This window comes from Lithobates pipiens, unplaced genomic scaffold (genome assembly GCF_037356315.1).
Source record: "Lithobates pipiens isolate NorthernLeopardFrog02 unplaced genomic scaffold, aLitPip1_a1.2 Scaffold_19, whole genome shotgun sequence".
Lineage (NCBI taxonomy): Eukaryota > Metazoa > Chordata > Amphibia > Anura > Ranidae > Lithobates > Lithobates pipiens.
In genome coordinates this window covers 281,691,384-281,717,758 of record NW_027507764.1, presented here as the reverse complement: position 1 = coordinate 281,717,758, position 26,375 = coordinate 281,691,384, and the positions used below count along the sequence as shown (strand labels likewise).

General features: G+C 46.5%; 1 long non-coding RNA gene and 3 pseudogenes across 1 annotated transcript in view; 3 read left to right on the top strand and 1 right to left on the bottom strand.

Annotated features, from left to right (window-relative positions):
• The window catches only part of LOC143996729 (uncharacterized), a 56,868-nt gene extending 52,649 nt beyond the window's left edge, over positions 1–4,219 (bottom strand). The window contains exon 1 of the long non-coding RNA XR_013277588.1: positions 2,517–4,219. This is a non-coding gene — a long non-coding RNA (uncharacterized LOC143996729). The remainder of the gene's footprint in view (positions 1–2,516) is intronic.
• Positions 4,220–9,340: 5,121 nt separating this feature from the next.
• Positions 9,341–9,459, top strand: LOC143999974 (5S ribosomal RNA; annotated as a pseudogene).
• A 107-nt stretch (positions 9,460–9,566) lies between these two features.
• On the top strand, positions 9,567–9,685 carry LOC143998556 (5S ribosomal RNA; annotated as a pseudogene).
• A 107-nt stretch (positions 9,686–9,792) lies between these two features.
• Positions 9,793–9,908, top strand: LOC144000064 (5S ribosomal RNA; annotated as a pseudogene).
• The last annotated feature ends 16,467 nt before the right edge of the window (positions 9,909–26,375 follow it).

The following is a 26,375-nucleotide window of genomic DNA, read 5'->3' as shown; positions in this document are numbered from 1 at the left end:
CAAACTAGAGTACATTTTCTGGAATTTACACAGCTTTTAATTTATGACTGCCTATCTCATTTCTTGAGGTGCTAAAATGGCAGGGCAGTACAACCCCCCCCCCCAAATGACCCCATTTTGGAAAGTAGACACCCCAAGGAAATTGCTGAGGGGCATGTTGAGCCCATTGAATATTTTTTTTGTCCCAAGTGATTGAATATTGACACAAAAAAAAAAAAAGTTTACAAAAAGTTGTCACTAAATGATATATTGCTCACACATGCCATAGTTATATGTGGAATTGCACCCCAAAATATATTCTGCTGCTTCTCCTGAGTACGGGGATACCACATATGTGGGACTTTTTGGGAGTCTAGCCGCGTACGGCACCCCGAAAACCAATCACTGCCTTCAGGATTTCTAAGGGTGCAAATTTTTGATTTCACTCCTCACTACCTATCACAGTTTCGAAGGCCATAAAATGCCAAAATAACAGAAAACCCCCCCAAATGACCCCATTTTGGAAAGTAGACACCCCAAGCTATTTAATGAGAGGCATGTTGAGTCCATGAAATATTTTATATTTTGCCACAAGTTGCAGGAATATTCAAATTTTTTTTTTTTTTGCACAAAGTTGTCACTAAATGATATATTGCTCACACATGTTATGGGCATAAGTGAAATTACACCACAAAATAAATTCTGCTGCTTCTCCCGAGTATGGGGATACCACATGTGGGGGAATTTTTGGGAGCCTAGCCACGTACGGGACCCTGAAAACCAAGCACTGCCTTCCGGATTTAAATATAAAACGCTACCAAAAAAACCTGTTAGCAATCTCAGGGATCAGGCCTGACTCTGCGAACGCTGCAGTTATGTGTTTAGTGTTTTGTAAGTGACAGTGATCGATCGATACTGCACTTGGGTGGGCTGGGTGGAGGGGAAAAACGCAGGTGCTAGCAGGTATCTGGGCTGATCCCCCTAACAATGCGTTTTTTTGGAACCCTAAACTGCTGGGGACGCTAGTATAGATCTGATCAGTCAGATATTGATCTGTTCAGATTCTATACCACTACAGGAGGTTTATGCTTTGCGCGTGGGTGTTAGCGGTACTGGCACTAACCTAGCGCTGCCTGGGGCGACGCAGACCCTGACCCTAAAACCTAATTGATATCACCCGCCGGGTGATCAGGGGGTTAAACCTTTATTGGGTAATAAATGGTGGGTGCCCTGATGCTATAAAAAGCAAACTAACTAACCAGAGTCACCCATAACACTTATACGGTGATCACTGGTGAAAGGGTTAACTAGGGGCAATCAGGGGGTTAAAATATTTATTAGGTAGTAAATGGGGGTCCCTGGCGCTATATAAAAACCTGACGGGGAACCTAAATAACTAATTGGCTAACCAGCATCACCAGTGACACTTATACGGTGATTGCTGGTGAAAGGGTTAACTAGGGGCAATCAGGGGGTTAAAATCATTATTGGGTAGTATATCGGGGTACCTAGCGCTATAAAAACCTGGCGGTGAACCTAAAAAAAACAAGCTACCTAGCGACACTAGTGACACTAATGCAGCGATCAGAAAAATGATCGCTTAGTGACACTGGCAAAAGGGGGTGAAAGGGTTAACTAGGGGCAATCAGGGGGTTAAAACCATTATTGGGTAGTATATCGGGGTTAGGGGGGAAAACACCACGCTATATTAAACTAAGAGTGAAAAAACAGCTGCCAATACTTCCAATAAACAAAGCCCAAAAATATAAAACAACAAATAGTGTAGCGCTAATTTAAAGAGGAAGTAAACCCTGATGGGTTTACTTCCTCTTTTTTTCCCTGCAAAGGTAAAGCATAATGGACTACTATGCATCGCATAGTAGCTCATTATGTGTCACTTACCTGACACAGGAGCCAGCGAAGTCGCCGCTGATCCCTGTAGTCCGCCGCGTCCATCTTGCTGGTGGCGTCTCGTAGCTCCGACCAATGACAGCGGCGAAGCCGCGATGACGTCACTCCCGCGCATGCGCACGGGAGTCGCGTCTCGCAGCTCCGCCGCTGCCACTCGGCGAAGCCGCGATGACGTCACTCCCGCGCATGCGCACGGGAGTCGACAAATTTGGCAAATCCATTCTTGGATTTGCCGCATTTAGTGCGCATGCGCGCCGCTGTCTACGGCGCATGCGCCGTAGACAGCGGTGCCCATTTTCGGGCAAATATCTCCTAAACCATATAGGTTTAGGAGATATTGCTTGGACCTACAGGTAAGCCTTAATCTAGGCTTACCTGTAGGTCCAAGTTGTTTGGAAGGGTTTACTTCCTCTTTAAATAATGATATATTCACAAGAGAAAATATCTGTGTATAGACAATCACGTATGCTAAAAAAACAGTGAGTAAAGTCCTCTATAGTGTAACTAATACACGTGAATTATGGTGAGAAATTTTCTTCAGATGAGATAGACGTTTCACTGATCAGGTGTAACCAGATGTATCAACTTGTCTGAAGTGATCTAGAAAGTAGGTGGAATACTCTTACCAGATGGGTTGGACTCGCCAGTCTTACGACAGTTGAGTCAAAAACGCTTGGGGTCTACACATGGGACCGGATGATGGATTGGAAGTAGTCAAACCGGATTCTCAGAAGGCTCCAAACGGTGAAAAAGCCATGGGGGGCGTCTCTCAGGATGTTCCTCAAGTTGTCCGGATCGGGTGTGACCCAATTGGATTTCGGACCCCAGATGTAGAAGAGGTTCATAAGAATGGTAATGAAGAAAAAAGAAAGCTCCAAATGGTGCAGGTCAAAAAAATTACCATCAGGTATTTATTTAAAAAGTCATAAAAAAGGACATGAATTATGACAAGTGATCACAAAACGGAAAAAATAAAAGCAATGTGGGGTGCTTGATGCGAGCCCAACACGTTTCGACAAAGAATGTCTTCAACAGGGGCATGATAGAACCCACCACATTACTATCAAATTTATAAAGTTTCCAGACCAGACCCGCCTATAAAGGGGCGGAGTCTGTAATCAAAAACAGGATGTGTGAGGAGTGGCGGCCAAATGGTGTCAAGCTTGTGGGCGGGCAAACACAAAACCAACCACCAATGTGCTCAACCAATCCACCACACATGTATCTGTCAAAACATCAGTCACATGTACACATTATAAACTATCCATGTAAAACACAAATGGGTTTATGCATGTAAATACACCTCTTTGGGGGGGACCTTATGCTGGTAAATCTCACATCCGTGTTCATGCCATGGGGGAGTAGCACCTCAATTCGTATAACAAGCTGGAGAGGAGATTCTTGCCTACGGGGGGTGTCGCGCCTCGAGACGTTCTGGATATACGAATTGAGGTGCTACTCCCCCCATGGCATGAACACGGACTGGGACATTAATAGTTTTATTAACCAAGCATGAAACATCTTTTCTTTGGTTAAACACTTTACAACATAATTAATTTATGTCATTAGCATTGTTTTCAAAAGATTATTTGGGGTGTTTCCATAATCCCACTTTATGTGGGACTCACCCACGATTTTTGAGTTACTCACTCCCTGTTATATACATAACAGTAGTTTTTGGTATTTCAGAGCGATTTTCCAGAGGATAGAGAGCCCTATATGGGGTCGGGGAGACTGTTCATAGTGCTGACCCTATCATTGATAATTTTGCAATTCGACGGGGTCGCCATTTTTGATTATCCGCAGTTTTGCTATTTATATAGATCTTATGCTAAGTTTATTACATGCTCTCTGTGCTTGTTTGGTTTGCGTTTGAATTTCTGCACGATATTAAGATCCTCAGCAGATGTGGTGCTGTTTGTTCTATTTTTATTTGTATTCTTATTTTAATATGTCGGGGACGTTTTATTAGCCCTTTGACATTTTGTCTATGCTGTACCTTATATGCGCAATTCGCTGTACTGTGGGCTACATTTATTACAGCCCGGTATAGCGTGCACTATAAAGGAAAAATATATATATATTTTTTATGCATAAAATGTTAATTTACCATTTACCCCCCCTTTTCCTGTTTCTGGATTGATACATGGGGACACGGGCTATGTCTATGCCCTCTTTGTATCTATTTCCGGTTTACGTCGGTGTGTCACACATACTGTGTCTGGATTGATACATGGAGACACGGGCTACGTTTATGCCCTCTGTGTATTTATTTCCGGTTTTCGTCGGTGTGTCATACACACTTCGTCGGCTTCTCTATTTCCATAATAGGAGGAGCTGATGTTAGCGTGCCACGTGACCCGCGGCGTGCACGCCGCGAGTCCCCTGGTGCGAAATGAGACGCCTTCTGTATATCCCCTGTACAATGGCAACGCACTGTGCGGGCCATGGGATAGGTTGATGACGCACGGACGTACTGTCCGTCACGACGTCATCACGTCACGTGACCTGAAATCGATCACGGGGCCAGTATAGTATACTAGCGGTTACTATGACAACTTGTCAAGAATGTATCTGCGCTGTAGGCTCGGCATGATGAAGCCAAGCATCCACGCTGCATATGTGGACTGGTCTAAACGGAGGGACTCTCTTCACCTAGCGTGAGTAGCCATTTGGCATAATTGTGTCGTGTGGTTGCTTTGTCCACTCCAGATGAGGTTCACCCTTACATTCTGTGCACCGTGCAAGTGAATAATAATGAGCTTAGTAATAATGCCTAATAATAATAGCTTAATAATAATGAACCTACAGCAAAGATCGTTTTGCTGTTTTAATGATATTTATTGGACATAAATGCCCATGTGAGATTTACCAGCATAAGGTCCCCCCCAAAGAGGTGTATTTACATGCATAAACCCATTTGTGTTTTACATGGATAGTTTATAATGTGTACATGTGACTGATGTTTTGACAGATACATGTGTGGTGGATTGGTTGAGCACATTGGTGGTTGGTTTTGTGTTTGCCCGCCCACAAGCTTGACACCATTTGGCCGCCACTCCTCACACATCCTGTTTTTGATTACAGACTCCGTCCCATTATAGGCAGGTCTGGTCTGGAAACTTTATAAATTTGACAGCAATGTGGTGGGTTCTATCTTTCCCCTGTTGAAGACATTCTTTGTCGAAACGCGTTGGACTCGCATCTAGCACCCCACATTGCTTTTATTTTTTCCGTTTTGTGATCACTTGTCATAATTCATGTCCTTTTTTATGACTTTTTAAATAAATACCTGATGGTAATTTTGTTGACCTGCACCATTTGGAGCTTTCTTTTTTCTTCATTACCATTCTTATGAACCTCTTCTACATCTGGGGTCCAAAATCCAATTGGGTCACACCCGATCCGGACAACTTGAGGAACATCCTGAGAGACGCCCCCCACGGCTTTTTCACCGTTTGGAGCCTTCTGAGAATCCGGTTTGACTACTTCCAATCCATCATCCGGTCCCATGTGTAGACCCCAAGCATTTTTGACTCAACTGTCGTAAGACTGGCGAGTCCAACCCATCTGGTAAGAGTATTCCACCTACTTTCTAGATCACTTCAGACAAGTTGATACATCTGGTTACACCTGATCAGTGAAACGTCTATCTCATCTGAAGAAAATTTCTCACCATAATTCACGTGTATTAGTTACACTATAGAGGACTTTACTCACTGTTTTTTCAGCATACATGAGCGCTAGCGCTAATGCAGCGATCAGAAAAACGATTGCTTAGTGACACTGGCAAAAGGGGGTGAAAGGGTTAACTAGGGGCAATCAGGGGGTTAAAACCATTATTGGGTAGTATATTGGGGTACCTAGCGCTATAAAAACCTGGCGGTGAACCTAAAAAAATAACTAGCTACCTAGCGACACTAGTGACACTAATGCAGCGATCAGAAAAATGATCGCTTAGTGACACTGGCAAAAGGGGGTGAAAGGGTTAACTAGGGGCAATCAGGGGGTTAAACCTTTATGGGGGGGTAGGGGGCTACCCTGGACCTAACATTAACTGCCCTGACAGTTTTTACTGTCACAACTGACACTAAATGCAGTGATCAATAAATAAATGATCACTGCAATCAGTGACACTGTGACTGGGAGGGGGAGCGGGGGGGGGGGGGGGGGGGGGGTTTGTGTGCCTACATGTCAGTGTAGTGTTGGTGCACACTTACTTTCACTGTTCTCCTCGTAGTCCCGTCAATAAGACCGCCCCGAGGAGAATGACATCACTTCCTTCCTGCCTGTGTTTACTATACACAGTGGAGGAAGCTTCTCATTTGCCAGAAGCGATCGAGAGCGGATGGCCAGAAGCCAACGGCCATCCCCTCATCCCGGATCGCTCCTGAAGCTAAACGGACTACCGCATCCTTCCCACCCGCTGGAAGGCGAGCACGTACATGTACGTGCTTTCATAGTTTCATAGTTAGGTTGAAAAAAGACACCAGTCCATCCAGTTCAACCTGAGTGAGTGTCTACAATTGTCCCTATTCCTGTACATTGCACACTCACATTGGTCCCTACCCTCAAGGAGCCCATAATCCAAGGTCCCCATGCATATACTAGGGCCAATTTTGGACAGAGGCCAATTAACCTACCTGCATGTCTTTGGATTGTGGGAGAAAACCCACGCAGGCACAAGGAGAACATGCAAACTCCAGGCAGGTAGTGTTGTGGTTGGGATTTGAACCAGTGACCCTTCTTACTGCTAGGTGAGAGTGCTAACCACTACACCACTGTGCTGCCCTTGAGCCTGTCGGTGCCATTGCACCGACGTACATTGCCATGCGGCGGTCCTCAAGTGGTTAAGGATGATAAAATAAATTGTCTAACATGCTATAGAAGCAGTGTCAGAGTTATGAGCTTTAATCAGAACTCATTGCTTGGGTTTACCCACTAAATTTTGTGGACCCAAAAATATTGCTGGATGGAGTTAGGAATAAGAAAGAGAGCAGGGATTTCAGTCTGATCCCGCTTGGGAAAGTCTACAGAGAGCCCCCACTCTCTGGAAGTAAAGGGCGGTTGTTGGAAGACCATCTTACATTTCAATTGTAAGCTATAATTAAGCCTCTAGTCTGGTTGCTAGGTTGTTCTGAAGTAGAAGGCTGAGGGACTTGGTCAATCTCAGTTCGTGCTGGACTGGCGGAAGAGTGCTCATTCCTCTGAGAAGGCCAGGCTAGATCTGATTCAGTCTCTCTTCCAACTGCTTCCAGGGCAACATGGCAGGCAGTCCAAATGTTTGGTTATGGCTTATGAAGCGAATGGCAGATCCTATTCTAACTGTTCATCCTTTCTTCCTGGGAATTCTGTGTTTTGATCTTGGAATGGTTCTTAGCTTTTCTTGGTTAGAGTATGAGGGCACCATACTACAGCCAACAAACTTTGGCCAGGCCAAAATCAACATGCCCTATTCTTGGTTCAGACTTTAGGGACTGGGTCAAGATGTCTTCTCCCCATAGGGGAAAAGGTATGACACATGCCATTCCCACACAAATAGGTTTAAACGTCCATAATTTAAACCATATGAAAGTTTTCAATGAAAACTATTCAATAATGTCCATGCATAGTGTAGCCAGTAGCAAGCAAAAACAGGTTCAGGCACAATGCACATAGATATCACTTGCTGCCCATTTGCTAGAGCAGGATTTAGACAGGACCCCCTCCCAAGCCCACTGTAGCATTGTTTGTATATAATGCTGTTAACTACCCGTTTACTGCTCATTAGTATGCCCACCTTGGAGCAGTGTAGAATGCATTGCCAGTGACTTCCCCTTGCGCATATGCTCTGTGATCCCAACAGAGCAGATTTCATAGGCAATGTAAATAGTAAATGGCTGCTCTACTAGAGCCGGTGCCACATCACCAGGTGGCACCAGGAATACCAGGTGCCGCGGGCTTTTTTTAACCACTTGCCGACCGCCGCTCGACGATGTACGTCCTATTTTTGAAGAGGGATATCTCGGTAACGGCAGCAGCTGCTGCCACAACCGAGATATCCATCTCTTCAGGCGGCGGTCGGCTGTACGATAACGGTGGTCTCCACGGCGGATTCGCCGCGAGATCACCGCTATCGGCGGCGGGAGAGGTGCCACCCCCCCTCCCGCCGCCCTCCCGCACCTTCCGCCGCTTACCGGAGCCGTCGGTAGCGGCGGAGGCGATCGGGTCCTTCCGTCTGCTGGGCATAGAGACAAGTGAGGCTAAGATGGCCCCCACTCGTCTCTATACCATAGGAGGGCGGAAGCGACGTCAAAACGTCACTTCCGCCCATACCTCTTAAAGGTATTTTTTTTTTTAAATGTCAGATTTTCTTTTTTTTTTTTTTTTTTTGCATTTTAGCCCAAATATGAGATCTGAGGACCTTTTGACCCCAGATCTCATATTTAAGAGGACCTGTCATGCTTTTTGCTATTACAAGGGATGTTTACATTCCTTGTAATAGGAATAAAAGTGATCCATTTTATTTTATTTTTTTAAAAAGTGTAAAAATAAATAAAATAAATTAAAATAAATAAGAAAAAAAAAATGTTTGAAAACACCCCGTTACGACGAGCTTGCGCACAGAAGCGAGCGCATACGTGAGTAGCGCCCGCATATGAAAACGGTGGTCAAACCACATATGTGAGTTATCACCGCGATCGGTAGAGCGAGAGCAATAATTCTAGCCCTAGACCTCCTCTGTAACGCAAAAAATGCAACCTGTAGAATTTTTTAAATGTCGCTTATGGAGATTTTTGAGGCTAAAAGTTTGACGCCATTCCACGAGCGGGCGCAATTTTGAAGCGTGACATGTTGGGTATCAATTTACTCGGCATACCATTATGTTTCACAGTATAAAAAAAAATTGGGCTAATTTTACTGTTGTCTTATTTTTTTATTCAAAAAAGTGAATTTTTTCCAAAAAAAGTGCGCTTCTAAGACCGCTGCGCAAATACGGTGTGAAAAAAAGTATTTCAATGACCGCCATTTTATTCTCTAGGGTGTTAGAAAAAAAACAATATAAAATGTTTGGGGGTTCTAAGTAATTTTCTAGCAAAAAAAACTGTTTTAAACATGGAAACACCAAGTCCGAAAAAGAGGCCTGGTCCTTAAGTGGTTAATGTGTAGTTGGCGTCGAAGACCTGCTTTATTTTTCTGCTTGTTTGCCGAGGTGACCATCTTGCCGTTTGTCAAGAGGGTTGAGAGTGGCAAGCAAGATCGCCTAAGGCCACATCACCCTGAATGCGCTAGATATCATCTGATCTCGGATTCTAAGCAGGGTCAGGCCTGGGACCTCCTGGGAATACCAGGTGACGTAGGCTTTTTTTAATATGTTGTTGACGTCGACGACCTGTTTTATTTTTCTGCTTGTTTGCCGAGGTGACCATCTTGGCATTTGTCAAGAGGGTTGAGATTGGCCAGCAAGTTTGCCTATGGCCACATCACCCTGAATGCGCCTGATCTTGTCTGATCTCGGATGCTAAGCAGGGTTGGGTCTGGTTAGTACCTGGGTGGGAGACCGCTTGAGAGTACCAGGTGCAGTAGGCTTTTTATAATATGTTGTTGGCGTCGACGACCTGTTTTATTTTTTTGCTTGTTTGCCGAGGTGACCATCTTGGGGTTTGTCAAGAGGGGTGAGAGTGGCCAACAAAATTGCCTACGGCCACATCACTCTGAATGTGCTCAATCTCATTTGATCTCGGAAGCTAAGCAGGGCCAGGCCTGGTTAGTACCTGGATGGGAGACCGTCAAGGAATAACAGGTGCTGTAGTTTTTTTTTAATATGTTGTTGGCGTCGACGACCTGTTTTATTTTTCTGCTTGTTTGCCGAGGTGACCATCTTGGCGTTTGTCAAGACGGTTAAGAGTGGACAGCAAAATCACCTACGGCCACATCACCCTGAATGTGCCCGATCTGCTCTGATCTCGGACGTTAAGCAGGTTTGGGCCTGGTTAGTACCTGGATGGGAGACCTGGGAATACCAGGTGCCGTAGGCTTTATTTTAATATGTTGTTGGCGTCGACGAGCTGTTTTTTTTTTCTGCTTGTTTGCCGAGGTGACCATCTTGGCGTTTGTCAAGAGGGTTGAGAGTGGCCAGCAAGATCGCCTACAGCCACATCACCCTTAGTGAGACTGATCTCATCTGATCTCGCATGCTAAGCAGGGTCAGGCCTGTTTAGTACCTGGTTGGGAGACCGCCTGGGAAAACCAGGTGCCATAGGCTTTTTTCTAATATGTTACTGGCGTCAATGTCCTGTTTTCTTTTTCTTTTTCAAGAAGAACCCATGCTTTTGGAATGAATATTCCAGTCGATTATTTGTGATAAGTGGCAAGCATGGTAATATTTCTGTATGTCCGGGAGGCCAATGCCCCCTTTCAATTTAGGGGCGGTCAGTCTATGAAAGCCTAGTCCAAGGTGTCGATTGGCCCACAGGAATTGTGTACACATCTTTCGATATAGTGCAAAGAATGTCCGGGGAAGTTTAATCGAGATAGTCTGAAGGGTGTATAGAACTCTGGGTAGGGCGTTCATTTTCAGTATCGCCGACCTCCCAAACCAGGAGAATTTTTCTGGGGACCATTTGGTTAAGTCATTAGCGATGCCTTTTAATAACGGGGTGTAGTTTAGTGCATATAAGTCGGATAGTGCAGCTGGCAATTGGATTCTCAGGTAGGTTAATGAACGGGTATTCCAATGAAATGGGAAGTTTGTTTGACAATGGGATTGTATATTTGGGGGCATGGGGACATTCATTGCGTGAGATTTAGCGAAATTGATTTGCAGGTTCAATATATTTTTAAATGTCTCAAAATCTTTCAGTAAGTTGGGTATCGTTGTGAGGGGTTCTTTAAGAAAAAGGAGAATATCGTCTGCAAATGCAGCTAATTTAAATGTTTGGTGTTTAATAGTGATGCCTTTTATGTCAGGGTTCTCTCGTAGGCGACGGAGGAGAGGTTCTAGCGTTAGGATGAAGATCAAGGGTGAGAGGGGGAAGCCTTGACGGGTTCCGTTCGAGATGGGGAAGGCATTCGATAGGTGGCCGTTTACTCGTATGTTTGCAGTGGGACTAGAATACAAAGCCAATATAAAATTTAGCATGCGCAGTGGTAGTCCAATCGCTCGAAGGGTTTCTGCTAAATAGTCGCAGGCCACTCTATCGAACGCCTTCTCTGCGTCAAGTGAGAGAAGGAATCCTGGGGTTTGAGTGGAGATGTCATGGTTATGCATTAGAGTTGTTCTCCTTACCTGTCTGCATGTGTTCATTTCTAGAGACCAGCCGAGCTTCACCTGACTGCTTTTATTTCCTTCCTCTGGAATGGCTCCACCCTAGCCCCTATCAGACTACACTATATTAACCTTTGCACTGCTAGCCTATCCTGCTGATCAACCTTTGTGTATTAGCTTCCTGTTTCCTGTCGTGTGCTCTGCTTCTGATTTCCGTTACCGACCTTGGCGTGTTCTGACCATCCCTGCTTGCCTGTGACCCTGACCTGTTGGCGTGTACCCGACTATTCTGTTCTGCTTGTGGCCCCGACCTTGGCTTTGTCCCTCACCATCCCTATCCTCCTGTTACCTACTGTGGGTGTGAGCTGGGGGTCGCGACCTGGAGCCAGTTGCAGCCAAGACCATCTTCACCACTCGAAGCTCTGGTGAACACCAGCTGGCTCTTAGACTCCGCGCCCCGGGGAATCTTACGCTCTTACCCCAGTGGGATCTGTCCCCCGTCTGCAGCCGTCAGCCGTAGGGTCCACAGCCTTGCGGTGCATCCCCAACCCTACGGTGTGCACCTGTCACCTGGGCTAGGTGACCTGACAGGAGACTAGCCAATGTTGTATGTTTAATGCTTTGAGGGTATTGTCCCTCGCCTCTCTGCCTGGGACAAAGCCTACTTCACCGAGGTCAATGAGTTGAGGGAGAAGGGGGAGTATTCGATTAGCAAGTGTCTTGGCATACCATTTAAGGTCTACGTTCAGTAGAGAAATGGGTCGGTAATTAATCACATTGGAGGCATCTTTTCCAGGTTTCGGTATTACAGTGATATGAGCGTTTAACAGGTCTCTTGGTGGAGTCGCGGGCTTGTCTAGGGTGTTAAATGTACAGTGGTGTGAAAAAGTGTTTGCCCCCTTCCTCATTTCCTGTTCCTTTACATGTTTGTCACACTTAAGTGTTTCGGAACATCAAACCAATTTAAACAATAGTCAAGGACAACACAAGTAAACACAAAATGCAATTTGTAAATGAAGGTGTTTATTATTAAAGGTGAAAAAAAATCCAAACCATCATGGCCCTGTGTGAAAAAGTGATTGCCCCCCTTGTTAAAACATACTATAACTGTGGTTGTCCACACCTGAGTTCAATTTCTCTAGCCACACCCAGGCCTGATTATTGCCACACCTGTTCACAATCAAGGCATCACTTAAATAGGAGCTGCTTGACACAGTAAGGTCCACCAGAAGATCCTTAAAAGCTACACATCATGCCGAGACCCAAAGAAATTCAGGAACAATTGAGAAAGAAAGTAATTGAGATCTATCAGTCTGGAAAGGGTTATAAAGCCATTTCCAAAGCTTTGGGAATCCAGCGAACCACAGTGAGAGCCATTATCCACAAATGGCGAAGACATGGAACAGTGGTGAACCTTCCCAGGAGTGAACGGCCGCCCAAAATTACCCCAAGAGCGCAGCGACGACTCATCCAAGAGGTCACAAAAGACCCCACAACAACGTCCAAGGAACTGCAGGCCTCACTTGCCTCAGTTAAGGTCAGCGTTCATGCCTCCACCATCAGGAAAAGACTGGGCAAAAATGGCCTGCATAGCAGAGTTCCAAGGAGAAAACCACTGCTGAGCAAAAAGAACATCAAAGCTTGTCTCAATTTCTCCACAACACATCTTGATGATCCCCAAGACTTTTGGGACAACATTCTGTGGACCGATGAGACAAAAGTGGAACTCTTTGGAAGGTGTGTGTCCAAGTATATCTGGCGTAGAAGGAACACTGCATTTCATAAAAAGAACATTATACCAACAGTAAAATATGGTGGTGGTAGTGTGATGGTCTGGGGCTGTTTTGCTGCTTCAGGACCTGGAAGACTTGCCGTGATAAAAGGAACTATGAATTCTGCTGTCTACCAAGAGATCCTGAAGGAGAATGTCCGACCATCTGTTCGTGTACTCAAGCTGAAACGAACTTGGGTTCTGCAGCAGGACAATGATCCTAAACACACCAGCAAGTCCACCACCGAATGGCTGAAGAAAAACAAAATGAAGACTTTGGAGTGGCCTAGCCAAAGTCCTGACCTGAATCCTATTGAGATGTTGTGGTATGACCTTAAAAAGGCAGTTCATGCTCGAAAACCCTCTAATGTAACTGAATTAGGACAATTTTGCAAAGATGAGTGGGCCAAAATTCCTCCAGGACGCTGTAAAAGCCTCATTGCACGTTATCACAAACGCTTGGTTGCAGTTGTTGCTGCTAAGGGTGGCCCAACCAGTTATTAGGTTTAGGGGGCAATCACTTTTTCACACAGGGCCATGATGGTTTGGATTTTTTTTCACCTTTAATAATAAACACCTTCATTTACAAATTGCATTTTGTGTTTACTTGTGTTGTCCTTGACTATTGTTTAAATTGGTTTGATGTTCCGAAACACTTAAGTGTGACAAACATGCAAAGGAACAGGAAATGAGGAAGGGGGCAAACACTTTTTCACACCACTGTATATATAAAGTGTGGGGTTAGTATGTCGGCAAACCTTCTATAATAACCTACGGAGAGTCCGTCGGGTCCTGGGCTTTTGCCTGGTTTTAGTTGGCTCAAGGCTATATCTATTTCTCCCTTATCTAGGGGTGAGTCAAGTTCCTGCGCCTGTCTGTCTGATAATGGGTGTGGGCTATATTGTTGCAGAAATTGTTTAATAAGGTCACGTCTGGAGGTGTCATCGTCAATGGGGTTTGTAGAGGATAGGTTATACAATTTAGTGTAATATTGAACAAATTGGGCGGCAAAATCTGGGGTGCGATGAAGTTTACGGCCGTCTGCTGTTGAGACATTGTGAATGGTGGTATTTGCTTTCCTCAGCTGTAGTGCCCGTGCTAGAATTTTACCAGACTTTTTCCCGTACTCGTAGAAAGTTTTTTTGCTTAGAATGTATTTTCTCTGAATCTGTTTATTCAAGAGAGCTAAGAGAGCTAAAAGCTCTTTTCTGGTTATCAGCAGGGCGTTTTTAGTGTCTTCAGCTTGTGTGTGCGCTTGTGGGCATTTTCTAAATGTCTAATACGTTCTAAGAGTGTGTTATAATTTTTCTTCCGTTCTTTGTTTCTTTTAGCAGCAGCGGCAATAAACACTCCCCGAATGACACACTTATGGGATTCCCAGTTGATGAGGGGGGACGTATCTGCATGGGTGTTTTCTAAGAAGAAGTATTTGAGAGTAGTTTCAACCTCTTCTGCTATAACGGAGTCCGTTAGGAGGGATGGGTCCAGTCTCCATATTGGGGTAGTCGGTTTCGTGTCTGGGAAGGAAAGGCTGATGGAAATAGGGTGGTGGTCAGATATGACCATTGGGTCTATAGTCGTAGCCTCGAGCATGGGTAAGTCTTTCTGAGAGAGGAGGAGGTAATCGATTCGGGAATATCACTTATGTGGGGCTGAGTGGAAAGTATAATCGTGGCCATCGGGGTTAAGGAGTCTCCAGGTGTCGTGTAGTAGTAGTGATTGCAAACTAGTCTTGATTTTTCGCAAGGCTTTGTACGGGAGGGATGAAGAGCCGTTCGATGTATATTGGGAGGGATTTAAGGGGACGTTAAAATCTCCCCTGAAAATGATCGTACTTTCCTGGAAGGTGGACAGTTGGTTGAGCATGTGAATAAAAAAAGGCACCTGCCTAGTGTTTGGGGCGTATATGTTTGCAGTGCCAGATTAAGAGCATCATGGGCCTGGTGCTAAGGATTTTGGTGGGCCTTTTTATGAAAATAAATAAAATGAAAATGCAAACAATTTTTTGTTAAATTAAATTAAAGGGGGGGGTGATACAGAGATAGGGGGCTGAAAGAGACGGGATGAGAGGGAGGGGAAAAGAGAGAGAAAGGGGGTGAAAGAGAGAGAGGGGTTGAGAGAGAGGGGATAAGAGAGAAGGGGTGATAAAAAGGGCAATAGAGAGAGGGTGAAAGAGAGAAAGGTGGGAAAGAGGGTTTGAAGGGGGCGAGAGAAAGAGAATGGGGGATGAAGGTGGTGAGAGAGAGAGAACAGGGTGAAAGAGAGGGGATGAGAGGTAGAGGGGGTGAGGGGGTAAAAGAGTGAAAGAGAGGGGGGTGAGAGTGAGGGGTAGAGATGAGCCGAACATCCCCCGGTTTGGTTTGCACCAGAACTTTTGAGTGGACCCCAAATTCTTACGAACGTTAGAACCCCATTGAAGTCTATGGGACTCGAATGTTCTAAATTATAAGTGCTAATTTTAACTGCTAATATGCAACATACTGGCCTAAAAAAGGTTTGGGGACCTGGCTCCTGCCCCAGGGGACATGGGTCAATGCCTAAAATGTTTTTAAAAATGGCAGTTTTGGCGATTAAAGTGAAAAAAAAAGTGAAATATTCCTTTAAATATCGTGCCTGGGGGGTGTCTATAGTATGCCTGTGAAGTGCCACGTGTTTCCCGTGTTTAGAACAGTCCCTGCACAAAATGACATTTAACGGAAATAACGTCATTTAAAACTGCTTGCAGTTTTAATGTTATATCTGGTTCCTGCAATATGGTTGAAAATCATTGAGAAAAATGGCATGGGTAGCCCTCCCTGCCCATTACCAGCTCCTTTGGGTCTTGTACGGATATTAAGGGGAACCCCGTACCCATATTAAAAAAAGGAAATACGTGTGGCCCCCAGGCCCTATATACTCAGAAGAGCACTATACAGGCGGTGCAAACAAGACAGGGACTGTGTAGGTTTGTTGTGTTAAGTAGAATCTGTTTGTAATTTTCAACTGGTACATTTTTAAAGTGTAGCTCCAGTCAAAAAATCTATTTTTAAGCTTTTTGGAAAACATAGGGAAGGGTTATCACCCCTGTATAATTAGTTTTGCCGTCTTTTTTTCATCTCACTTGCTGTTGTCTCCTTCCCGTTTGCAAGTAGGAGATGTTTGTAAGTTGGATGTTTGAAAGTAGGGGCCTGCCCTATATGCTCTGCAGAAATGGCGGAACAAGGTGTTGGTTTTGCCACAACATTGTAAGCCCTCAAAGTGACTCTTGGTGGGCGCTGGAGCGCCCTGCTGTGAACGATTATATCAAGAATTGTAATTACATGCCATTGTTGAACAGTGGTAGAAAAATTGACCTTTGGTGGTTGTGGTGCTGGTGCCACAACACTATAATTCCTCACAGTTACTCTGGGTGGGCACAGGAACGGGCCCTCCTGTGAAATATTATATCAAGAATTGTAATTACATGCCCCTGTTAAACAGGAGCTGAAAAATTGGGCTGCTGGCACTGGTGCTGGTGCCACGACACTGCAACCTCTCCCATATACTCTAGTTGTAGTGCAGGAATGAGCCCTGCTGCAAAGCATTGCATCAAAAATTTTAATTAAACGCCCCTGTTAAACAGGGGCAGAAAAATTGGGCTGGTGGCATCACCCAGAACCAAAAATGTTCATCCAACATATCAGCAGAGGAGGAAGAGGATAGACAATCAACATAACAGGACAGTCACTCAGCATCAGCATAGGCAGTCTTGAAGGGATGTGATATTTCTAAAAAAATGATTCGGTTACATCAGCTTCAGGTGCTTGGTAGCTGTGGCTGATCCAAGACTGATTCATCTTGATGAAGGTCAGTCGATCAACTGAGTCGGTGGACAGGCGCACCCTATGATCGGTAACAAAGCCACCAGCAGCACTGAAGGTGCGTTCCGAATGAAACGCTGGATGCAGGACAGGCCAGTAGCTCAATTGCATACTGTGCAAGCTCTGGCCAGTGATCCATCCTCAAGACCCTGACCTTGCCCCTAGGTATTCCTGCACCATGTAAATCAGACGCTGGCGATGGTTGCTGGAACCGATTATACCTTGGGGCTGCAGACTAAAAAATTGTCTGAAAGCATCGGTCAGATGGCCACCTTCTCCACTGCTCCTTCTGACTGATGCCTCAGCAACACATTGTCCAGGACCAGGAGTTTGTAACCTCCCAGTCTCTGGGAACACGTTGCACAGACCTTTCTGCAAGGCCTCCCGGAGATGTCTCATCCTCTGCTCCCTCTGCGACGGCAAGATAAGGTCGGCAACCTTACCCTTGTACCGTGGATCAAGGAGAGTGGCCAGCCAGTAATGGTCCCTCTCCTTGATCCGAAGAATACGAGGATCCTTCCGCAGGCTTTGCAGGATCAGGGAGGCCATGCAGCGTAGGTTAGCTGAGGTATTCGGTCCGGAGTCCTCTGGGTCACTAAGGACAACATGATCCGCAACTACCTCCTCCCAGCCATGTACAAGTCCACGGGTTTCTTGGGACTGTAAGTCATCCCTACAAGACTGCTCCTGCTGCTGATGCTGAGTGCCAGCCTCCACCTCCATGCTGACACAATCATCCTCCTCCTCCTCATCCTCTTCCTGTGTGATGGGTGGCACAGCAGGAACACTCTCTGGATTGAGGGGGCCTTGAGAGGCAAACGGTGACAGGACAGTGCATGCATCCCTGATCATGCCCCCCTGGCGTGGTGAGAAAAAACCGAGCTCCCCTGACCCTGTCCTGGTGCTGTAGTCGCACAGGTACTCATTGATGGCCCTCTGCTGCGTGTGCAGCCTCTGCAGCTTGGCCAACGTTGAGTTCCACCTGGTGGGCATGTCACATATAAGGCGGTTCTTGGGCAGGTTCAAATCCTTTTGGAGCTCAACCAGCCGAGCACAGGCATTACATGATTGGCAGAAATGCACACAGACACATCCTGGCCTGCTTCAGGACATCCTGTAAGCCGGGTACCTGCCCAAGAACCGCTGCACCACCAGATTAAGGACGTGAGCCACACAGGGCACATGGGTCAGTTGTCCCTGTCGGAGGGCGGAGAGGAGGTTGGTGCCATTGTCGCAAACCATCATTCCTGGCTTAAGCTGGCGTGGCGTCAACCACCTCTCGGCCTGCCCCTGCAGAGCTGACAAAACATCCGCCCCAGTGTGGCTCCTGTCCCCCAAACAAACCAGCGCAAGCATGGCATGGCATCGTTTTGCCTGCGTACTTGCGTAGCCCCTGGAACGCCTACGAAGCACCGCTGGTTCTGAGGACAGAGCACTATAAGAGGCCATGGAGGAAGAAGAAGAGGAGGGGGTGGAGGAGAGAGGTGTGTCACACCCAATAGTAGCATTTTGGAGGCGTGGTGGTGGAACAACCTTCAACACTACTGCACTTTGTCCTGCATCCTTCCCAGCTGCCAGAAGAGTGACCCAGTGGGCCGTGAAAGACAGGTAACGTCCCTGTCCATGCCTGCTGGACCATGAGTCAGCAGTAATATGCACCTTACCGCTGACCGCCCTGTCCAGCGAGGCAAGGACCTTGCCTTCCACATGCCGGTAGAGAGCCGGAATCGCTTTCCGTGAGAAAAAGTCGCGTTTGGGGACCTGCCACTGAGGAACCGCACATTGTAAAAACTCACGGAAGGGGGCCGAGTCTACCAACTGAAAAGGCAGCAGTTGAAGTGCTAGCAATTTAGCCAAGCTAGCATTCAACCGCTGGGCATGTGGATGGCTGGGAGTGAACTTCTTTCGCTGGTCCAGCAGCTTGGGCAGGGACATTTGCCTGCTATAATCGGACGTGGGTGTACTGCTAGCAGAGTGCCCGGAAGCACTTAGTTGTGACACACCTAATTCGACACCTTTATTCCTCTCAGAGCAGGTTTCAGAGAGGACTGAAGGTCTAGTGGGGTTGGAGATCCCAGCTGATGAGGAGCAAGGAGAGGTCCGCTTTGTTCTTTGGTGTGGGTCTTTGAGGTACGCTTGCCAACGAGCTGCATGGCAGGTCAACATATGTCTGGTCAAGCATGTGGTGCCCAAGCGGCTGATGTTTTGGCCACGCGAGATACGCTTGAGACACATGTTGCAAATGGCAGCGGTGCGATCTGATGCACTCGTCTCAAAAAAGGCCCACACCAAAGAACTTTTAGAATAACGCGCAGAGGCAGCGCCCTGCACAGGCGGAGCTCTGCGGTGTGATTCAGTCGGTGTGCTGCCCCTAAGCTGGCCCCCGGAGGGCATCCTGCCTTGTTGGACATGTGCCTCCTCCTCCTCTCTCCTACCAGGCACCCACGTGAAGTCAGTGCCCTCATCATCCCCTCCCTCTTCATCGCTGGAGCAAACCTGGCAGTATGCTGCAGCTTGTGGAACATGACTGCCAGATTGCTGTCCTTCTTGAGCATCCCCTCTCTCTGCATTCACGCTACTGCCTTCCTCTAGCTGAGTATCATCATCAGAGCCTACAAAACACTGGGCATCCTCCTGGAGCATGTACCCAACACTGTGCTCAAAGAGTTCAGGAGACTCCTCAGGAGGATGTGGTGGGTCTAGGGAAGGAGTCACTGATGATGACATTGAGAGGAGGGAAGACGATGCGTTGGCAGCTGCTTTGCTAGTACCCTGAGCCTGTGTGAGAGAGGATGAGGAGGATGAAGAGGGCTTGGTCATCCACTCTACCAAGTCATTGGCATGTTGCGGCTCAACATGCCCAGCTGCCGAAAAGAAGGGCAAGCGTGTCCCATGGCCACGTGCTGATGATGACGATGCACCGCGTCCACGACCAGCACTGTTGTCTCTAGACACAGAGCCTGCTTGCCCTCTTTTATCGGCTCACGCCTGTCTGCCTCTCCTTGCTGGCCTTCCAGACATGGTAATTGCCTGAAGGGAGATGGGAAAACCAGCAATTGGGTAGTGTATATTGTGCTGGAGGCACAAACAACATCCACTAACTCCTGCAGATGGCAGATGGCTCAATTAGAGAAGAGCTATGTAGGTGGATATAACAGTGTATACTGAGTTCAGGGCACGCAGACAGCATGCACAATCTCCTACAACTGACTGCAAGCTCTATTTAAAAAGAGCAAGATAGTTAGCCATATAGGTGGATATAGCGGTGTATACTGGGTTCAGAGCACGCACAATCTCCTACAACTGACTGCAAGCTCTATTTAAAAAGAGCAAGATAGTTAGCCATATAGGTGGATATAGCGGTGTATACTGGGTTCAGAGCACGCACAATCTCCTACAACTGACTGCAAGCTCTATTTAAAACGAGCAAGATAGTTAGCCATATAGGTGGATATAGCGGTGTATACTGGGTTCAGAGCACGCACAATCTCCTACAACTGACTGCAAGCTCTATTTAAAAAGAGCAAGATAGTTAGCCATATAGGTGGATATAGCGGTGTATACTGGGTTCAGAGCACGCACAATCTCCTACAACTGACTGCAAGCTCTATTTAAAACGAGCAAGATAGTTAGCCATATAGGTGGATATAGCGGTGTATACTGGGTTCAGAGCACGCACAATCTCCTACAACTGACTGCAAGCTCTATTTAAAAAGAGCAAGATAGTTAGCTATATAGGTGGATATAGCGGTGTATACTGGGTTCAGAGCACGCAGACAGCACGCACAATCTCCTACAACTGACTGCAAGCTCTATTTAAAAAGAGCAAGATAGTTAGCTATATAGGTGGATATAGTGGTGTATACTGGGTTCAGAGCTCGCAGACAGCACGCACAATCTCCTACAACTGACTGCAAGCTCTATTTAAAAAGAGCAAGATAGTTAGCTATATAGGTGGATATAGCGGTGTATACTGGGTTCAGAGCTCGCAGACAGCACGCACAATCTCCTACAACTGACTGCAAGCTCTATTTAAAAAGAGCAAGATAGTTAGCTATATAGGTGGATATAGCGGTGTATACTGGGTTCAGAGCTCGCAGACAGCACGCACAATCTCCTACAACTGACTGCAAGCTCTATTTAAAAAGAGCAAGATAGTTAGCTATATAGGTGGATATAGCGGTGTATACTGGGTTCAGAGCACGCAGACAGCACGCACAATCTCCTACAACTGACTGCAAGCTCTATTTAAAAAGAGCAAGATAGTTAGCCATATAGGTGGATATAGCGGTGTATACTGGGTTCAGAGCACGCACAATCTCCTACAACTGACTGCAAGCTCTATTTAAAACGAGCAAGATAGTTAGCCATATAGGTGGATATAGCGGTGTATACTGGGTTCAGAGCACGCACAATCTCCTACAACTGACTGCAAGCTCTATTTAAAAAGAGCAAGATAGTTAGCCATATAGGTGGATATAGCGGTGTATACTGGGTTCAGAGCACGCACAATCTCCTACAACTGACTGCAAGCTCTATTTAAAACGAGCAAGATAGTTAGCCATATAGGTGGATATAGGGGTGTATACTGGGTTCAGAGCATGCACAATCTCCTACAACTGACTGCAAGCTCTATTTAAAAAGAGCAAGATAGTTAGCTATATAGGTGGATATAGCGGTGTATACTGGGTTCAGAGCACGCAGACAGCACGCACAATCTCCTACAACTGACTGCAAGCTCTATTTAAAAAGAGCAAGATAGTTAGCTATATAGGTGGATATAGCGGTGTATACTGGGTTCAGAGCACGCAGACAGCACGCACAATCTCCTACAACTGACTGCAAGCTAGTTTAAAAAGAGCAAGATAGTTAGCTATATAGGTGGATATAGCGGTGTATACTGTGTTCAGAACACGCAGACAGCAGCACAATCTCCTACAACTGACTGCAAGCTCTATTTGAAAAGAGCAACATAGTTAGCTATATAGGTGGATATAGCGGTGTATACTGGGTTCAGAGCACGCAGACAGCAACCCCTACAGAAGAGCAAGAACGCAAAATCGGCCGATAACGATCGGTGTATACTGTGTTGAATGTAAACAGAACACCCACTAACTCCTACAGACGCCAACACACTACACAAGGCCGCCGCGCAGACGGCCTTATATAGTGTGGCGCGTGTACTACACAGCCTGAGCTATGATTGGCCACAGGCATCCTGCCTGTGGCCAATCATGGCTCTTCTCGCTGCCGGCGCTGTGATTGGCCAAGCATGCGGGGTCACAGTGCATGCTTGGCCAATCATGAGCCAGCAATGCACTGCGATGGCGCAGTGCATTGTGGGCCGTGAGTGCCACACGAATTTGGCGCGAACGGCCCATATGTTCGGAATTTGCCGAACGGGCGAACAACCGACGTTCGAGTCGAACGTATGTTTGACTCGAACACGAAGCTCATCCCTAGTGAGGGGTGGGTCTGTGGGGGGGCAGCATAGCATAGTTCATTACACGGGGGGGGGGGGGATAGCATAGTACATTACATGGTTGGCACAACACATTACATGGTGGATACATGGATACAGCACATTTAATGGTGGGCAAAGCACAGCAAATTACATAGTGGGCACAGCACATTACATGGTTGGCACTGCCCAATACAGCACATTACAAGGTAGGCACAGCACATGACATGGTTGGCACAGAACTTGACATGGTTGGTACTGCACAACACAGAAAATGCACAAAGTTGGCATAGGACCTCATATGGTGGGCATAGCACATGACATGGCGGGCACAGCTAAGCACATTACATGGTATGCACTGCACATTAAAAGTAAGTACTGCACAGCGCATTATATGGTGGGCACAGCATATTATATGTTGGGTACTGCACATGGCATAGTGGGCACTGCACAGCACATGACAAGGTGGGCACTGCATGACACCACATGACATGGTGAGCCCTGCACAACACAGCACATTGCATGGTGGTCACAACACAGCACATGCACAAGGTGGGCACAGGACCTTATATGGTGGGCACAGCACATAACATGGTGGGCACTGCATGACACATCACATTACATTGTGGGCACTGCACGGCACAGCACATTACATGGTGGGCACAACACATTACATGGTGGGCACTGCATGGCATAGCACATTTCATGGTGGGCAATGCAACTGCACATTATATGTTAGGAATGGCATATTACATGGTGGGCACTGCTGAACAGCACAGCACATTACACAGTGGGCACAACACACTACATTCTGAGCACAACACATGGCAGGGTGGGCACAGAACAGCACATGACAAGGTGGGAACTGCACATTACATGGTGGGATCACTGCATGGCACAGCACATTACATGGTGGGATCACTGCATGGCACAGCACATGACATGGTGGATACGGCAAATTACATAGTGGGCAGTGCAAGGCACAGCATATGACATGGTGGGCACTGAATGGCACAGCACATGACATGGTGGGCATTGCACATGACATGGTGGGCACTGGGTGGCACATCACATGACATGGTGGGCACTGCATATTACATGGCGGGCACTGCATGGCACAGTACATGACATGGCGGGCACTGCATGGTACATCACATGACATGGTGGGCACAGCACATTACATGGTGGGAACAGCACATGACATGGTGGGCACTGCAAGGCACAGCATGACATAGTGGGTACTGCAAGGCACAGCATAGTGGGCACTGCACATCACATGAAGAGCAATGCAATGCACAGCACATTACATGGAGGGCACTGCAATGTACAGCACATGGCATGGTGGGCACTGCACATTACATTGTGAGCACTGCAGTGCACAGCAAATTACATACTGGGCACAGCACATTACATGGGGCACTGCAATGCACATGACATGACTTGGTGGGCACAGCATGACATGGTGGGCACTGCACATGACAAGGTGGTCAGTGCACATGACATGGTGGGCACTGCACATTACATAGTGGGCACTGCATTGCACAGCACATGACATGGTGGGAACTGGGTACAAGAGAGCACATGACATGGGGGGAATCAGCAGTGTATCCCCTAGCACAATAATTACACAACACCTCCCTAACAAATTTACTAACCTTATGTCAACAGCATGGGAGATGTCTTTCCTCCCTGGCTCCTGCTGGTTAGGCCAACATTAGCGCCCCTCCCCCAGACAGCTCCCAAACACAGAGGATCTGTGTGAGTGTAACCAGTGATGGGAAGTCCGGATCTTTAAAGTGAATCGGTTCATTTCGAACTGCTCACTGAAATGAACCGATTCAGTGAATCGATTCTTCGGTTCTTCGGTTCATTTGCTGAGTCTACTGACAAGCAAGTGAACCGAAGCTCTGATTCAACCACATTAAATGATTAAAATCAGAAGAGTGATTCACACAGAAGGTTGGCAGGTCCTGGGGAAGTTTACTTTGATTTAGTTGATTGGCGCAGAGCACAAGCCTATTGTTGTCACATTAGCTCAGTGTCATGAATTTTGGTGATATACAAACAGCTGTGTTAGGCTGGGTTCACACTTGTGCGATGCGGGAACCCTGCGATTCCACTACGGGTTCCTGCATCGCACCCGACTCGCGCGACAGTTTACAATGACGTATGCGATCTGCTGGGGAGTGTCATACAATGTTAATGACAACCCAATTTCAGCTCGCATGTCGCACTCCAAAAGTGTCAGTTTGGATTGCATGGGTGCCATGTGATACGATTCTGGTGCGGACCAAACTATCTGTATGGCTGAAATTGCATTGCACGGACATCGCCTGTGATTTGCACTGCTGTGCAAATCGCATGCGATTTTGCACAATGCAGCAGTGTGAACTGGCCCTGAGCCTAGGTTTCCTCAAATTTGATGGATAGCAATGTTAACTGTGAAGTTGCCCCAGAATGCAGTTCACATGCACACAAACCCCGCTTTTCATTTAGGCTCTGTTTCCACTTGTGCAACTTGTCCTGCGACTTGGGACTGCAAAGTTGCATGACAAGAAGTACCCGATTTCCAATGAGTACCATTTATATCTGTGCGACTTCAAGTCACAGCGACTTCAAAATAGTCCCTGCACTACTTTGGTCCCATTTTAATGTGACTTGAGGTCCCTAAACCTCCAGAATACACAGGCATTGCTTCAAGTCGTGGCAAAATTGTGCAACTTTCAGGCTTTTTAGGCTAATGCAGCCTGAAAGTTGCACAATTCTGCTGCAATTTTGATGCGACTTTAAAGCAATGCCTGTGTATTCCGGAGGTCTATGGATCTCAAGTTGCATCAAAGTGGGACCAAAGTAGTGCAGGGACTACTTTGAAGTCGCACAGATATGAATAATACTCATTGGAAATCATAGAGTACAAAGTCGCAGGACAAGTTGCACAAGTGGAAATGGAGCCTTAATGAAAAGTGGGTTTTTGTGCATGTGAACTGCATTCTGATGGGCCAACTTCACAGTTAACATTGATAGCCATCAGATTTGCCCGTAGCCTTTACAGCGCATGCGCAGTAATGATGATCAGATTTTACTACCACTACCATGGGCGAAGTACCCCTGGTAGTAAAATTCAATCGTTAAGGCTATTTTCACACTTGTGCGACTTGAAAGTCAAGTGCTTTTGCCATTATTTTTGCCATGACTTGAAGCAATGTCTGTGTAATCTTGAGGTCTCTGTCACACGTTGCATCAAAGTCGGACAAAAGTAGTACAAAAACTACTTTGAAGTCGCACAGATATGAACTGAACTCGTAGGAAATCACGGGTTATGACTTGTCATGTGACTTTGCAGTCTCAAGTCGCAGGACAAGTCGCACGAGTGTGAAAGGGCCTTAGGCTGTCCGTACCACCTTATCACTGCTGCTACCTCATTGGTTTAGTGTATTGTTTTACTGGTGGTGACTTGTAGTTCTTTCAGTGTACTGGGTTCTAAAAACTGATATGATTCTTTAACTCGGTAACTTGTATGATTCTTTAACTCGGTAACTTGTATGATTCTTTAACTCGGTAACTTGTATGATTCTTTAACTTGGTAACTTGTATAATTATTTAACTCGGTGTACTGTGTACTCCTGACTCTTGTTTTAAAGCGGAGGTCCACCCTAAAATACACTCCTAGGTCTATGTGATCCCCCCTTCCCTAAACGCTATGTAACCCCCTTACCCTTCAGCTGTCTTCCTCCGTTTTTTTTATATTTAAATTTTTCTGTCCCAGTGAATTGCGGAAAGGGGAGGAGCCGATGCGGAAAGGGGTGGGGCTTAATCGGCAGGTCACTTGTTCCGGTCTGCCGCATGGGCTCCTGGGATCTTTTTTTTTTTTTCCAAGAGTCTGTGAGATCTAGGAGTCTAGAGATCTCGCGCGAGTCATAGAAGGGAAGTGACGTCATCACGACACCCACGTTCAGAGGGCGGTTCACAAACCGCCATTTGAATCGTGGGCAAAAGGTAATACTGACCAGTACACCTGATCAGTATTACCTGTGAACACCTGAGCGCAGCACGAGGACCACGAGGAGGACGAGGACCACGAGGAGGACGAGGACCACGAGGAGGACGAGGACCCAGCTTTCTTAACAGAGAAACCAACACTTGATCTGCTATTTCAAGGTAAGTTTA